Source organism: Cydia splendana, chromosome 8, assembly GCF_910591565.1.
Source record: "Cydia splendana chromosome 8, ilCydSple1.2, whole genome shotgun sequence".
NCBI classification, from domain to species: Eukaryota; Metazoa; Arthropoda; class Insecta; order Lepidoptera; family Tortricidae; genus Cydia; species Cydia splendana.
This window is the reverse complement of record NC_085967.1, coordinates 12,021,218-12,037,574: the sequence shown is the minus strand read 5'-3', so window position 1 is coordinate 12,037,574 and position 16,357 is coordinate 12,021,218. Positions and strand designations below refer to the sequence as shown.

Below are 16,357 nucleotides of genomic sequence, written 5' to 3'. Positions count from 1 at the left end.
AATAATAAGCTTCGAGCTTTTTCAGCCCCGTGATCAGGTTACAAACACGAACGGAAGGAATCTTGTAATGTCTTAACTGCAGTAACAATGCACTCCGCTTATGACACAATTGTTATGTGAACTCGTACCTGTAATTATCGGAACATAACATATGTACGCGCCGCGCATGCAGCGGCAGTCGTGACATCGTTCGGAAGTTGAGGGTTTACTAATTGGGTGTAACAGAGAGATAAGTTATAAAATCAATGGGGAGGACAACAGCTGCATCTTCAATTTATGTGTATGTGGATTCGTGATGCGTCGCGGTCCGGCGCCCCCGCCACCGGCCCTCATATTTATACGCTAAAGCGGGCATTGCGAAGAGTTCAAACGTGCGTCGGGCGCTCAGAACAGTAGACGATTGAGAAGCGATTCGCACCGCGTGGGTAGACAAGGGCGAGTGCAGTGTGCAGTGCGTACGGGTCGAGTCTTGTGTAGCTGAAAGCTCGCCGCGAAGCCTCCAGCTCCCGAGAGCGGCGGCACCGCGCGAGCGCCCGCCTCCGCCGACCGCCTCGCGTCAGTGCCGGGCCGGCCGCGCCGCAGACACCACGCTCCGGGCTTCACGAGACGCTCCTCAGCCCAGCTGGACTCTAGTGACATAAACATTTTAGCGACCTGCAGTTGACGACCTCGACATTCGCACTGACACTCAGTTATAGAGGTAAGTCTTGTAATCACTTCCAAATATTCCCGGTACAACTATTTTTATTAGGTATACAATTACTTTTACAAAAGCACTTAATAATGTATAAAAAAGTTAAAATAGAGTTGCGCACGAGTGGTAAGTACCTACATAAACAGTGAATAGTTACCTGAAAGCGAGTTGTAGCTGAAGCGGCTACGAGCCGGCCGGCGAGCTTTTCCGCCGAGTTGACAAGATTACGTATCCTCTTCAGTCAGTAGGAATCGAGCAAGAATATTCTTTTTTCTTTCGTTTCTTAGGTTATTTAATGAAACTATTTCAGATCTTGCATGGTTATTTGTTTAAAAAGAGCAGTATAATCTCATTGTTTGCTTAATAAAACTTTATTGAAAGAAATATTGTATAAAATCCAGTCAACTTATTTAATATTTAAATAAAGAAATAGTATAAACTGCAAAAGTTAATTACAAGTGCAATAAAAGTCTCACGCACCATAAACTGAATTATAATAAAAAAAATATTGCAAATTTTCCACACGAACGCCTATGGAATCATAATTTCATACTTTAACTTAATTATTAGTCTCGCTTTACACATTAAACATATAATTACCTACTCCTGCAATAAAAGAAATAGAGGATCGGCGAATCGGAGAAGTGAATAAAGGTTTGAATAGGTTTTCGTGAGTGGATCCGATCGGCCCGTGCTGCGCGCTCGCGGCGTGTCGGATCCAATATTTCACACCGCCAACCACTAATCATTCTCGATTGTACTTTACAAAGTACAACAAAATTAATTCCTCTACTTAATCCTGAACAATCCATTCAGCTGAAACAAGGTAATTTAAACTATCGGAGTTTATTACAGGCGTGTTCAATGTGACTGAAAACAATGAAAGAAACAAGACGTGATTAATAGCACTCACGAGCTTGGCGCGCTCTGCTTGTAATGAAGCTTTTAGGCGGTTACATTAATTTGTTAGTTTTGTAACAAATCGGCTCTTTATACTTTCAGTGGTGTTATATTATGGTACAAATCAAAATGATATAATATATCAATTAATCAGTCGAAATGTTTATAAAATATAAAATAACAAAGTCAGATTAAAATTAAAAATACATATTAACATGTGGTTAATAGATGGTTTTAAAAATTAATTATTGAAATCCATTATAAGATATCCCCAAAGTTTTTTTTTTATTCAAATTAAATATAACATCAGCGTAATAAAGTTGTGTTCGGTTCATAATAAATATTTCAAAGTATGTCGATATTTATGTTGTGTATTGTAAAAGTCATGATGAGATAGAAGTAATTAAGACGTGTAAGTGTATGAATTTTTGTTTAGGAGTGTTCGGTGACGACCTTCAAGCAAAACGTTTATCATGTAATGCTCGTTAGCCGCGCGGAGGTGCACAAATTGACAAAATGTCCTCAATCATGTGACGTAAACGCAATGGGAAGACACTTAAGCATCAGTATATGAAACTCAAATGCATTTTATAGACATATATATTAAAAAATGTTAGGTATCATCATCGGGATATACTTACGTCATACTGGAAGGTCCTATAATCTCAGAAACTTTAGTATATGTGCAAAATTTAATTTTATTTGTGAAAACTTATGCCCCCGCTCGGTGGTTTTATATGGCGGTTGTGGGATATCTATTCAGATTCATGTTTTCTGTTTTATACATCTGCATGAAGCATTTTTTTACTTCACCTACTAGGATACCCAAGGTTGTTTGAATCTGCAGATATGCGATTTTTTGGTAACTTTTTATCATTGAGCACACAACTGCGATTTTAGTTTAGGGCGTCGCGCTGTAAGATATTTTTCTTGATTATCATCCGTAAGATTAAAAACGAAAGCTACTAAATTTATAAAACCTGCTGCTAGTAGTTGCACGAGAAATGGGCTTCTAAAACGATACCCGAAGCCTAATGTAAATTTATTGTCGACGGAAGGCCCATTGAAAGTAAAATTCTAACCCTAAAACTTACTCGGGTAACATTATAATAACGCTACACATACAATTTTTAACTGCGAGCATTCCTTAAATACAAATCCCACCGGACCGAAATAAAATTGTACTTCAAAAATAAACATTTGTACCTCTACTTTCTTGTATTATATACAATAAAGACTAAAAAATTAAGAGTTATATTTTCAAACAATAAACGTCTTCTGTCACTGCATGATTAATAACTGGATCATTATATTTAGAAACTTTAATTTTTACCCATGTAGATACGATTACGCGATTAAATTTTCCTTTAAACATTATAAAAATAATAAAATAAGACGTAGGCAGCCCTGGGTAAAGTCTATATTAAAGGACTCAGGTCACCTTGTAACACAACCGTTGTAACATAATTTGTTTCAAATTCCAACACAATGAAAATAAAATAATTATAATTGAAACTATCTTTGATATTATTTATTTAAATTGTATGCACCATGTTTGTAAAAAATACTATAAAGGTAGGTTTGGTTGGAGTGAAATACTCGATCTACTACACGTTTTGAAGGACTCCCGTCTTGTTCGAGACGACCTTTTTTCGAATATTAATTGATAAAAGATAAGATAAAAAAGAAAAAAAAAATTGTTTATTCAAGTATGCATATTACAATGCGCTTATGAACGTCAAATAAAGCTATACCGGCTCCAACCCTACACCTCTGCCTCGAGAAAATTTAAAATGATGATGATTTTAATATTGAAGCCACATAACAACCAATACTTATACATTTTCGCTCCTTTCTAATACTTGGGACTGATATTTCGTCCAAAGTATAGACGCTCGAATGGACACTACCTACCTACTGTAATAAGCTAAGGGCACACGGGGCAGGTGAGGTAATTAATAGATAATATCAAGCTATCGCGAAAAACAAAAATGTATGAAGTTGTTTAAGTGCCTACTTTTACTTGTAAATATCCATGTGAACTAACAAGCTTAATCGTCTAACTCTAAAGAAACGAATGAACTCTGGTAACGATATTCTTTACATACCTAAGTATAAGTAGTAAAGATAATAGAGGCTTCTAATAAGTGTGAAATTTCAAATTGTCATGAATCGAATATTTATAATTGCCTAACGGGGAATAGTTTAATGTATTTGGGTCGATCAACTATTTCTTGTTCTTATTCTGTCCCATCAGCCAGGAGACAATAGTAGCATAGTTTCTTAGAAGCACTGCTGTACCATGTTCTACAAAAGTGCTTGGTAGATGTCCCATTATGGAAAGAACTTATAACTACCAAAAAATTCAAGTTTGGTTCATTTAAATACGTAATAACTAGTATTTTAAGAGTGACCCAGGAGACCGTTACCATGGCAACTAGTGACAAGAAAAAGTCGATTCACCCATTTAATGCACACTCATTAAAAATATTGACTTATCTAATTAGCAGGGACCTAGTAATATAAATTGCTAACGTAAATAAAATAAAAATTAGTGTAACCGTGATACGTATTCTACACAATATTTTAATAATTACAAGAAGTTTTTTCAGGGCCACGAATAATTGTCATGGTCAATTCAATACGCGATTAAATCCCGTTGACGTTAATAATATAAATGTGAAATAAATCGACATTTAAATAGTAGGTAGGTAGTTTATAAAAAAATGCATTGAAAATGAATCTAATACGCTTGAATGAATGCGTTAATTGTAAAAATTCGCGATGTATCCGGATGATTGCGTCGCTAGTATTGGCGTCGCGTCGCGACTCGCGGTGGGAGCCGGCGGCGCGGCGGGCGAGTTCAAGTGCAGGGTGAAGGTTCCACGCCGCGGCCACACGCCTTCACGATGCATTTTGAGGACCTCTCCACTGTCCCCGACCCTACAATAAACCGCGATGTATTATATATTTTTTTAGTGATCGTAAGAATTATATAACCGTGAAAAATTACCCAGTCGCAATAATTTATCCCACCAGTCAAACTAGTTATTGTTTTTCAATTTGAATATGTGTACTACTTTCTGTCGCATCCGATGGATACGATTAACAATGTATCGATCGGAATTTCGTCGCATTTATTAAAATTAGGTAATTCTGCTTCAGCTGGAATTGGGGTTATTTAATTTTAATTCGTGAGTAAATCATTAACAACATACCAAAGAAAACGCAAAGGTTACATAAAATAGCGCCATAAAATTGTGGGGCGGGCGCCACATTTTAACGAAACCTAGCTAGCATATTTTTTGCTCGCTTGAAGGCTTAAATTACTTAATTGAAATTCTTGTTCAACGAACGAAAAAACAGAGCTTCACCTTCATATTACGGAGGACCAGTTAAAACGATGGGACTCCTAACTTTGCAATGTTGAATTTTAGAAATTGATTAATCCGTTACTTTTTTTATGTTAAAAGCATGACCAACTTGAATAATTTAATCGAAGTCACGTATAAGTAAATATTAGCCATCGATGACGGCAGAGTAACAAGGCCGACTCGTTGTGGCAAAGCTTCCGATTCTTTTGTTTTAAGCATTTAGGCTGCGGATACACGCCTTGTTGATGAGAGTTAAATGACTAGATTACCTTCTTCCTTCTACACAGATTTACGTACAATAAGTTGACTAACTAAACATTCGTATTACATAATTTGACATGTCCTCAGGGTCAAACACTTTATAAGTAGGCCTACCTACATTGGAAATGTTTTAACGAATAGGTAATGCTTGCAACATCTAAGTACATGGTTTAAGATCCCTTTTAGAGAGGGCGAAGAAAACAATTAGTAGAGCGTTCAGGCTTTAGATTAGTTCTCGTTCATGTCGTCTCGGATATAGGTGAATATGGTATCGATGCCTATATACATATATTTATTTTTGAAATGGCAATTTTACTGTATCCATATATTTTTGAAATGACCTTTTCACTAGCTTTCATTTGGTACCCATATTGCTATAGTAAGAAAAAATCAATCCCCCCCCCTCCATTTTTTTATTAGCGAGCGCCATTTTCAAATACTATTTTGTTACAGCGCAGTGTTAGTCCTGCTCACGTCTCCTGAATCACCCTGTATAGAGGATATTCACAGTCACTTGGTATATGTGGCTCACAGTCACATATTTTGGACTAATTTATTCAGCCATTTTTAATTTAGAGCAGTTCGAAGTCAACTGTAGATTGTGAAATTTTTGAACGTTTTCTAATAATTACCTATTTAGACCAAGTATTGAAAAAAGTACAGTATGTTATATATTTGTGATCTACTCACAAAGCCCTTTCATTTGGTACCCCACATGGTATGTTTAAAAGCAAATAAAAATAAAGTTTGTACTGGCGACTTTATGACGTCACAGCAACTACCCCCACCACTTTCGCGCTTGTCATCTCATATATTTGTGTTCAGGGCATTACACTGAATTCATCGATACCATATTCACCCATATCCGAGACGACATTAGCGAAAAGTTTTCTTTCGTTAGACGCTTTACTAAATACGAATACCTATACAGTATAATCGAATTCAAAGATTAACTCACGTATTTTTAGTCACTCGCGCGATATGTTCATGTTGCGAATTCCTTATAGGTAAAATCATGTCATCCATGTTGAGACAGCCATAATTTAATCGGCAGCTATAAAATGAAATGCCCTCAAAACGTGGCGAAGATCTGCTGACTCCGCATTAATGTGTGCACGTCAATATGCGCGCGCAAGCCCCAGCGTGACAGAATGCGCGGGCGCGCTCCGCGGTGCCACGCGCCGCCGCCGTCGCCGCCCGCTTCCTGGGAAAATGGCAACTTATGGGGAACTGAATCTGCGGCGGTGCCATTGACCTCCACAACCTTCCACACTCGAAGCACATGTGTTGCCATTCACGTTTATTTTTTACCTACATAAGTTCCATGTAGGTTTATGGTCTCAAAATAATAAAACTCTCCACAACACTCCACAATTGGATTAACCAGTATTCTTAAAGAGTGCTGTGAATTGCACATATTCCGATAATAGAGAATTAATACTGAAAATTGTTTTCAAATTGAGATTGGAAATCTCATCGATTGTATCAAGAATGTTTCAAGTGTGTATATTAGTAGTAATGAAAATGAGGTTTTCCGTACTCATCGGAAGAGAGGCTCCTAGTAGTGCAGTAGAAGTGTAAGTGCACGACGCTGCGCCCGCGCGGCCGGGCCGATGCTCTAGGAACGGGCACCGTTACCAGACCACAAGAATGTCGCAAAAAACCTCGAAAACCGTTTCTGTTTCCCTTGCCATATTGTAATCACGGCCGGATTGAGTCAAGTGGGGTAGACCCGAAATGCGCAGGGGCCCGGTCGTAATGTCGTGACGTGACTTTGATTTCATGGTATATTCATTGAGATATTCGCGTACTATTATTATTATATAAGTATCAAAGCGTGCACGTCGTGATAATCTAATCATAGTATCGTGACAATCATTATAGAATTTATTAAAACTATAAATAGTCTTTATTTGCTAATCATTAAATGATGATTATTTGCGTTACAAAAAAGCTTTTAGTAACTTCTAAATAATTATTAATCACTTCCTTAAAAAGATAATAAGGATTTTTTTTCTTTACGGGTTATTCTCGATAGTCAAATATATAATAATATAATTTTCGAATAGAAAGTATCAGGGACTGAATAACACAATTCCTATGACCACTCCTATGACCAAATCACTTACGGACTATACGTACCTACTTATGAGAAATGCTGTTGATGAAAATATTTAATGAACGAACTTATCATAATGTATGTCACTAACCATTTGCCTTGCGCGATTGACTAAAGTGTGAATTATATCATAATCGTAAACCACATTTTAATTTGGTTCCATTATTTTAGTCAGTAATCCAAGGTTATATTCATGGATCATAATATTCATAATGGTATTCACTTACTTACCTACTTATTAAACAAATATCACATTTAACAGGAGAACTTCAATGGCACGATATGCATTGCCATTTTAAATTGCTAATTGAAGATTGTAAGAAGAAAGATAACCATCAATATAATTCGATAGGTATTCAGTGCAGTTAACTACATACCTTTACTTTCCAATCGACGTGCAAATATATAAATTCTGTTGTACAAATGAAAAACATTCTGCAAATACAAAATGTAGGCATCTCGCGAGCTTATTCTGCGTGGGAATATATTTATAAGCCCCAGTAGGGACAAAAACTCTCTCCCATGTTAGCGAAACAAAGAAAAAGAATTTTCTTTTACGGTAGGATGGTTATTGGTCCCTAATGTAAACGAGAAGCGAGTAAGTAGTCACCGGTACGAAACATCGCGACGGGTCGCCGCCTGAATATCAATATCAGAATAAGAGCTGTGATGCAGGTCACAATGACCGATAAAGAGAAACACACAAATATGGCCCTACTCGAGGTCCGTTTAAAATTCACGTTCAATAGCGGGGCTCGCTAGGCGCTCGGTACCGCCTAATGGAATGTAGGTTATGATGTTATTTAGCTCGAGTTTTTTGCTGGTCTGAGTTTTTATTACAATAGTTATCTCCTTTCATGTCAATCAGTAACGTATAAGGCGTGAAAGTACTGACGTCACTGTGCTAAATCTCGGCTTGTTAATGTAATATCACCCCTGGCCAATGGATCGACCTGCTTATTAAGAGCTAACAACTAAGTTAGATACTTATTGTCGTACGTGGGAATGGGCTCACCTACATTAATTTAAACATTAGTTAACAAAGTTAAATTAGAATTAGTTGTACTCGAGTTACTTGTATGTACTAGCACATTCGTTTAATTAATGAGCCGATATTTTATTTATAATGCTTCACCATTAATTTTAATTAAAAATATGTAGTTAATTCAAAGAATAAGCCGGCGCGTGAACTTTCTAGTTAATTTGAATATGAAGGATTTTCCAGAAAGCATGTTTCTACAGAAATAATTCATAAATAAAGTATTTCAGGTGCCTAAGCCACATTTACTATAGTTTTGTATTAATAACAAATAATTCAATAAAACTTTACCTCTATCACCTTGCCTACTAACAAATCAGCAAACAACATTCAAATTCATTCCTTCACAACAAGAATTATATAAAGAAAATACTACAAAATAAGCCATTTCTTCACATTCTTAGCATTTATTGACGAAGAGTCAACCGAGGAGAGTTATGTTACCCAGCCCACGGAAACTGAATGGCGTTGTCTACGGTCGTGGCACACACACTCTAAGTAACAAGACAAATAGACATGCCCATTTTACCATTTACCCAGTAAAAATTCTCATGCCGTGTTTGAGTAGGTCTTTTACCAATTAGTATTTATACCGATATACGACGTTTGCGTTGCTGAGGGGTGTCTGCGGCAATATACGAGCCTCTGCATGTACTATTGTACTTATAGTGTACACCGCTAACGACATTCATGGCAGTCCATGTCCTGCAGGGCCTTGTGCAATTTCTGGACAGGTACAAAATATTCCATTTACTGATTTGACATGAACTTTTACCTATTAAAGTTAATTTAATAGAAGAATTACAATTTTAGGAAGCAGGTTTATCATGAATCTGTGTTAATACAAAATTTTGGAATGATTACCACATTTCATAAGTATTTAATTATAATCGAGTCTTAGCCTTTTTTTTGCTACAATGCCCCATCCATGTGCCGTAACACGAAAGCGTGCTTGAAAATACTCCCAAAATTCATATTTAATAAAGTAGATACGTAAAAATGGCGAGTGAACGATCTCGAAAAACAGGTCACTGTTCGCGAAACAAGCATAGAGTTGTTAATGATGCAATTATAAATAGTATCTAACAGTTTTTACGCAAGTAAAATGGTTTGGGCTCTCCATAATGTCCAGATTGTGTTTTATCGTGCGGAACGCGCGATGTCATTGTCCTGGGAGGTAGGCGCTTGCACCTCGGAAGCTGCGTGTAACGCCACCGACGTCTTCTATGTCTCCAAATACCACCCGGAACTATTTAAATCAATTTAATGTTGCAATAACAATATGCAATATTGCATATTGTTATTGCAACATTAAATATATTTAAGCCAGTAGAGGCATAGCGGCTCCATTGATTTAAAATTCATCTTAATGTGGCCACCGTAATATCAAAGAAAGCACTTCACAGTCCATGGCATTGAAGTCTGCGTTTATCACATTTCTCTCTTCCATAGGGGAGAGTCGATGAAAGTAATATGTCAACTGAGTCTTCCAGGCATGAATTATTCACACTCGAGGAACGCTCAAAGGAAACGTGCCCGAAAATCAATAAATTGGCGAAAAAGACCGTTAACACTTCTATATTTAAGTGGATACGTATATTACGGGATTATTAGTATTTGAATAAATACATATTCGCTTTAGGTATAGGTAGTAATTATATATATGAATATTTCCAGATTAAATGAAGATTAGTTCATAATCAAATTCAGGTAGGCAATAAGAGGAGTATACTCCTCAAGGACTATAGCACAGGCAGACAGAGGCGGCGGGTTAATTCCTATTATCGAGCTAGTTAAACGATCACGCGAGTAATCTGCGACAGAACTTCCTGCTTCGCGCTTCCCTAAATTCGGTTCTAGACATTCGTGCGCCGACATCTTCACCTTGAATGAATATAATATAGACATTTTTTGGTACTAGTTTTTTCATAACAATAATTATATAATTCTTATACGTATTCATTCAATATCTTGATGTTGGAACTAATCACGATCGTTTCTGTTCTTATATTATGGTGTAAAAAACAGGTATGCTTGATGGTCATTATTAATGCGATAACTATAGAAGTGATGTAATATTTATTTCCTTACTTGTGTTTTTTGTATATTGCTGCATAAATAGGCCAGACTCTTACTTACTCATCTGCTCTTTTACGTATACAAATGTATGTACGAGTAAGTATGTTGTAGTAGGTATACGACAGCAAGTTATTCCTATTACAGCTATGGATACAAATATTTTAATTACATATTATGCAACTTTGCATTTTTGTGTTTCAATAACGTTTATTTGAATAAACTAGTTTTCACGTAGGTATGCTCGTGACATGACAGCAGCAAATAATTAAAATGATAACTTTTAAAAACTATCTCCATTGGCCTGATCCATAATCCATAGGTGATTTTCCATAGTTACTACTAATACTTTCTCTTACAGTGTCCATCATCCCCGACAAACACTAATTAAACAACATTTATTATGTTATGATGCACATTATTATTACCTATGGGCCATTCTTACACTACTTATTAAATGAAGATTCAATATATATTATCGTTTAAATGTAATAGAAAAGATAAGTTCAATTAGATAATTTTAATAGAATTTGTAGATAATCTCTTTTTTCTGTTTATGTGATAATTAAATTACCTATAAAATAGATCAGTGGGATTTATTCAAACTTCTGGATAAAGAAATCAATCTATTCCCAGAGCTGGCTTTTCGTGCGTTTTCACTAGTTAAAGCTAATTTTCATGATATTCTGCCAGAGGGGAAAGATAGGTGCAACGACGAGTGAAGCGAGGAGCTTATTAGGTTAACCGTGACCAAATAGCGGCGAAGCCTAGCGAGCGAAGCGAGCAACCGACGAGCGCCAGAACCGACATTATGTATTTTATAATTATAACTTAGAAAATGATTTTTTTTTTGTGTTACTTACGTGCATCGTCTAGTAAAAAAAACAATTTTTCGCAAAGTGCCGTGGTGAACCTAAATCACACAAGGAAACTAGTTTTCACCAAGGCACTTTTCGACAACTAGTTTTGACTGAAAAATACCAGTTAAAACTAAAGGGCTACCTGCGGTTTTCGTCGATTTTGAATCGTATTTCCTACATTTGTACTATAGATACGCGTTTTCACTGAGGCTATACGGAAAACTACTTTTGAACATGTAAAACGGGTTTTTGCGATAGCACATTTTATGTTACACAAGGTTTATTTTCAAGAAAACTACTTAAATCGAATTATTTATAATTTTTATGTCACTTGATGATATTTTTGGTGAGCTGTGCGTCGCACCTGGGGCGATGCGAAGTTGTCTCAGTGTCTTAGGGGAACCGGTATGCTCACTTCGTCAGCTCATAATTTTAGAGTTACACGTAGATATCTTCATAAAAGGGAGTCATAAAAACATAGAACATATGAAAAGACTACAAAAGATATTGGAAGCCGATGCGAATTCAATTAATTTACAATCGTAAAGTAGGCTCTGACGTCGCATTTTTTGGCTTAAAGTCTATGCTAAGTAACAAACACAGACTGCTGAGTTGAATCGGGTAAACAGTAGCAAACTAATTAGAAATGGTTGATATTTCACAAAATGTCTAAAATAATTATAAATAATAGGTACCTGCTGAGCCACATCTGACACATGCATGTACCTATTTAATGATGTAGAATCGGCCAACACACGTAAATAAAAACACTGTTAGGTACTTATCTGAAGTGATGTAAATCGATTGCAGTGCCCAACAAATTGGGTGGTGTATGTATGTATATCGATAAGGTAAACATATAAGAGCTTCAATATTTACAATTTGCGACGGTGCACGGTGCTAGCAGTTTCTGGAAATGAGTTATTGATTATAATCGCACCGTTAAATGGCAGCCATAACTATTAACTCGCACGCTTAAAATATGTCCATCTTTCAGTGTTATTGTGAGTGTCTCTAGCGCGTGCGGTTCGGACAGACGTGGACTCATGAACTTCAATACTTAAATTTGTTTTTGACCGTATTGTGAATCCGAGAAAAACTAAACGAGGCATGACATAATACGCTTATAACTACTTCGACTAGACATCATGGTAATTCCTTAGAAAAAAAAAGTTAGTAAGTAGGATTTGCTAAAAACCTAATTCGATCAAGGATTCTTTTGTTCAGTGCTTTCCTACATTTTTTTATTTAAACAATGATAAAGCATCCAGAATGGAGTTAGGTTAGGTTAGGTGCCTGCTTAAATTAATAAATAATAAAAAAAACTATCCAATATCCTTAATTTTATGAGAAAATACAACTTTTTATAGTTAAGTATTAGTAAAACCCTGAAAATTTTAAATTGGCCACGGTGCTAGTTGGGTTTCCGGAGTATGATATTATTACGGGCAGGTAAACATATATTTCGATGCGGTAAGTGGTTTCTTAAAAATTGCGGCGGCGCAGTTGGTAACGGTACAAAACCACTATTAATATTGCATGTTGCATAATGACAAGTAATACGAGCTCATTTCCTTCTCCCGTTTCTCGTTTAACGTTTATTGGATGACAAAAACTGTTCTTAATAATTGAGTGTGTTTTCATTGCGAGTAAATGTGCTTTGAACAAACATGTATAAGTGTAAAACATAACAAAACAAATAGAAGAGTAGGTGATTAAGGTACTTACATGGACGTTTTTTAGTTAACTCGTGTAGATGAGTCGTGTAATTAGGCGGAAGGAGCGGATCCGCGGAAGGCGCCAATAGTTTTTTCGAAAACACTTAACTAATCGCCAATTGATGATGAGTCGTTTATTTGTTTTAAATTGAAATCTTTTTATAAACCTACACCTATGCTGGAGAGGGCAAAGAAACGCGCATGTAAACATGGCACTTACCAACCGGTACCGACGTACCGACTGCTTTAGTGGGCGCGGCCGCTGTACTAATTTCAAACCGTTCTTTTGTTTCTCATTCCATTGTCAAAACAATAATACATTTTTCCGAAAGGCGTTAAGATTTCGAGGGAAAGATTACCCACGATACGGCTCTTTTACTTTAGTAACGTTATCCTTATCTATCGTATTAATTCAGTACCTACGTACTTAATATAAACCTGTTAAATTCATTCAACATATCTCTTTTACTTATAATTATGGCAAACAGTTTATTAAATTAAAAAAAATTGTTTGATTCTCGTTTGGGTTCGTGATTGTTTTTTTTAGGTCGAGACACGCGTGGGAAAGATATACGTCAAATATTTATTTTATTCTACGTGGTCTGGTCATCTTGGTGGCAAGTAATTTAACGAAAACCTGATGTTAATGCGTATGGCATCGACGGCTCTTGCGGCCGCACATTAGGCTGCCCGGGCTCAACCGCCGCCATTGTGGTTCCGACTTACTAAATCAATATTTGCACAGATGTCGGCGCAAGAGCATGCTTTGCTCGTAGCGACCTAATATCCATACAGCTTATATGGCGAAGATAGCGGTAAATTCTCTCAACAGCTACTTGTAATCCTTCAAATGTGGGTCGATGCTGCACGCACAGGTTGACCCCGGCGAGCTTCTCTAGGGGGAAGCGACTTATTCAGACCGAAGCTCGCGATCCCTATTATTTTATCTACCCTCGTTCCTATGCATTGCGCGCTTATTTATTTTCGCAATCGTGTTTATTCTCGGAAACACTAAAAATAAATAGCTTTCTATATAGTAAGTACCTACTGAATTTAAAAGTGGAAAAAATACTGTCTTGGGTGAGACTTGAACGCTTGAACGCGTGACACGCTGGAGTATCGATCCAGAGGCCGTGAGTTCAAGTCTCACCCAAGACAGTATTTTTTCCACTTTTAAATTTATTCTAAGGTTAATAGCATCGTTCGCAGACGTTTCTACTTGTTAAAAAATTAAAATAAGTACCTACTGATTTAAACATTGCGTCGGAGGTAAATCTTAAAACTTAAATACACGATTAAGTCCCGTTGTGCAATTTAATAATTTCTATATAGTGTTTTCTCCCTAGCCATTGGACAAAGCCGAAATGTACATATGCATTAGGGTATTTAGAACCAGTATACAAAGTATCATAACAATCGGTGTAGCGGTTACGAAGAAATTAACCAATTACGATTTTTTTACTTTGGAGCAACCTGTATGTGTTAGTAGCTCCTGAGATAATAAATAGTATGAAACCTTCTTCGACCGTTTTGATTATCTTTTTTATTTATGACATTAATAAGATTTTGACTTTTGACAAATGTCATCATTGCCGCACATTTTCAAACAAATTGTCAAAAACACTGCCAATTAATATACAGTATGTTTCTTTTTGTTGTCGATTATTGGAAATAAGTTTTGTTTGATCAATTATTTTTTTATCTTTTGTTCTAATTTAAAAAATATTACCGTTAGAGCATTTCTGAGAAGTAACCCTACGTGGGATTTCAGGGTTTGTCCAATGGCTAAGGTCAAGAAACTGAAGTGAAGAGTTCTGTAAAGAAACCTTCCTTTTACTATACAGGTATAGTAAAAGGAAGGTTTCTTTACAGAAATCGCCCACATGTGCCCGGCGCGGCAGTGAAAAACTTAACAAAAGTAGTTTCCGCAATGGTGCTGAATCGTTAAACCACAAGATATATCAAATAATAATAAAAAATAAAAATATATATTTAGGATATAAACATACACTGTAAAATAAATTACATTAAGCATAAAAATAACAACAAATAAAAACTTTTAATGTGTACAACAATCATCAATGGGACGGCACCTACATAGTTCGTCATTAAATAAAAGCTATAACTTACGTCGCTATAAATACTTATAGAGAAGATGGCTGAAAGTAGTTAATTAAAAGTCAGTTTTTATAGTGCACCCTTTATAATGCCTAAATAACAATAAACCTAGTACTTATCTTGATGGGAATTGCATCGTTAAGCTATCACGCGATATAATTACTGCTTCTCGATTGCAAAAATATGTGGTAGAATAATTCAAGTGCAGGATACCGGAGCGGGCCTGCGCCCTCGCCATCGTTTTTTTAGTACTAGGGCTTTCTTTGTTTATGTGCGTTTTTATCCCCGTGTGGTTTCCAAGTGAAAACGAATCGCATAATTTTCTGAGCGATGACCACGGTTCCCGTGTAATATGATAATGCAATGTATATTTCATGGCTATAGTGCTACATATTATAGTTTTTACAAACTGGTTCGCTCCAGTGCAATCCCGCTGTAAAAACATGATCCATGAAGCCATTGTTATTACACCTTTCACGGCATAAAAGTGAATTTAACCAACATTCTTTGGTACTGTTAATAATATCATAAATTAACGAGATGAGTATTTCGATTCAATAAGTAAGTAATCTATTAATGTAGGTAGGTACATTGGTTGGTAAATATAATGGGTCCACTTGTTCCCAAGACGCAATATTCCAATGTTTCTCTCCGCCACACATGTTAATCTCTGAAAGGAACTTTTTAGAAGAATAAATCCTATAGTAGGTACCTATAACGTGCCTAACCTCTTTTGAAGCTCATGCATAGCGTACGTTTTCAAGAGCTTGCCATTCATTCCTTACACAGAGATATGGGCGTAATGACGGCCTGGCCGGTTAGCTATCGGCCAGACGCTCGTAAACACAGTTCGACACGAAGCATTCGAACATGCCTGCGAATGCAAGTCAATAGACATCGCACTGAAGCCCTTACTTCCTGGTAAGGTTAACAGTTAACATAACAAAACACAACTCGCACGCCCACCCGCCATCACAAAAGCATATCAACTGGGCTTTAAATCTTAATTAGATTTCGTACTCGAGGGAATAGAGTTCAAAAGTCACCGATTTAGTACCCGATGTATAGTTGGTTTAGCTGTTCGTACGTGAGAGGGGCGCGTAAGTGGCACGGGTCAGCGGTCGCCCTAATAGCCGGTGTCAGGCGGGTGCAGCCGCGCCGGCCCGGACACTCCGATTTCATATTGCATCGGGATAAC

General features: G+C 36.6%; 1 protein-coding gene across 1 annotated transcript in view; it reads left to right on the top strand.

Moving 5' to 3' along the window:
• The first annotated feature begins 204 nt into the window (after positions 1 to 204).
• The window catches only part of LOC134793108 (mucin-2), a 41,461-nt gene continuing 25,308 nt past the window's right edge, over positions 205 to 16,357 (top strand). The window contains exon 1 of the mRNA XM_063764632.1: positions 205 to 700. The gene's annotated coding sequence lies outside the window, so the exon portion shown is untranslated. The remainder of the gene's footprint in view (positions 701 to 16,357) is intronic.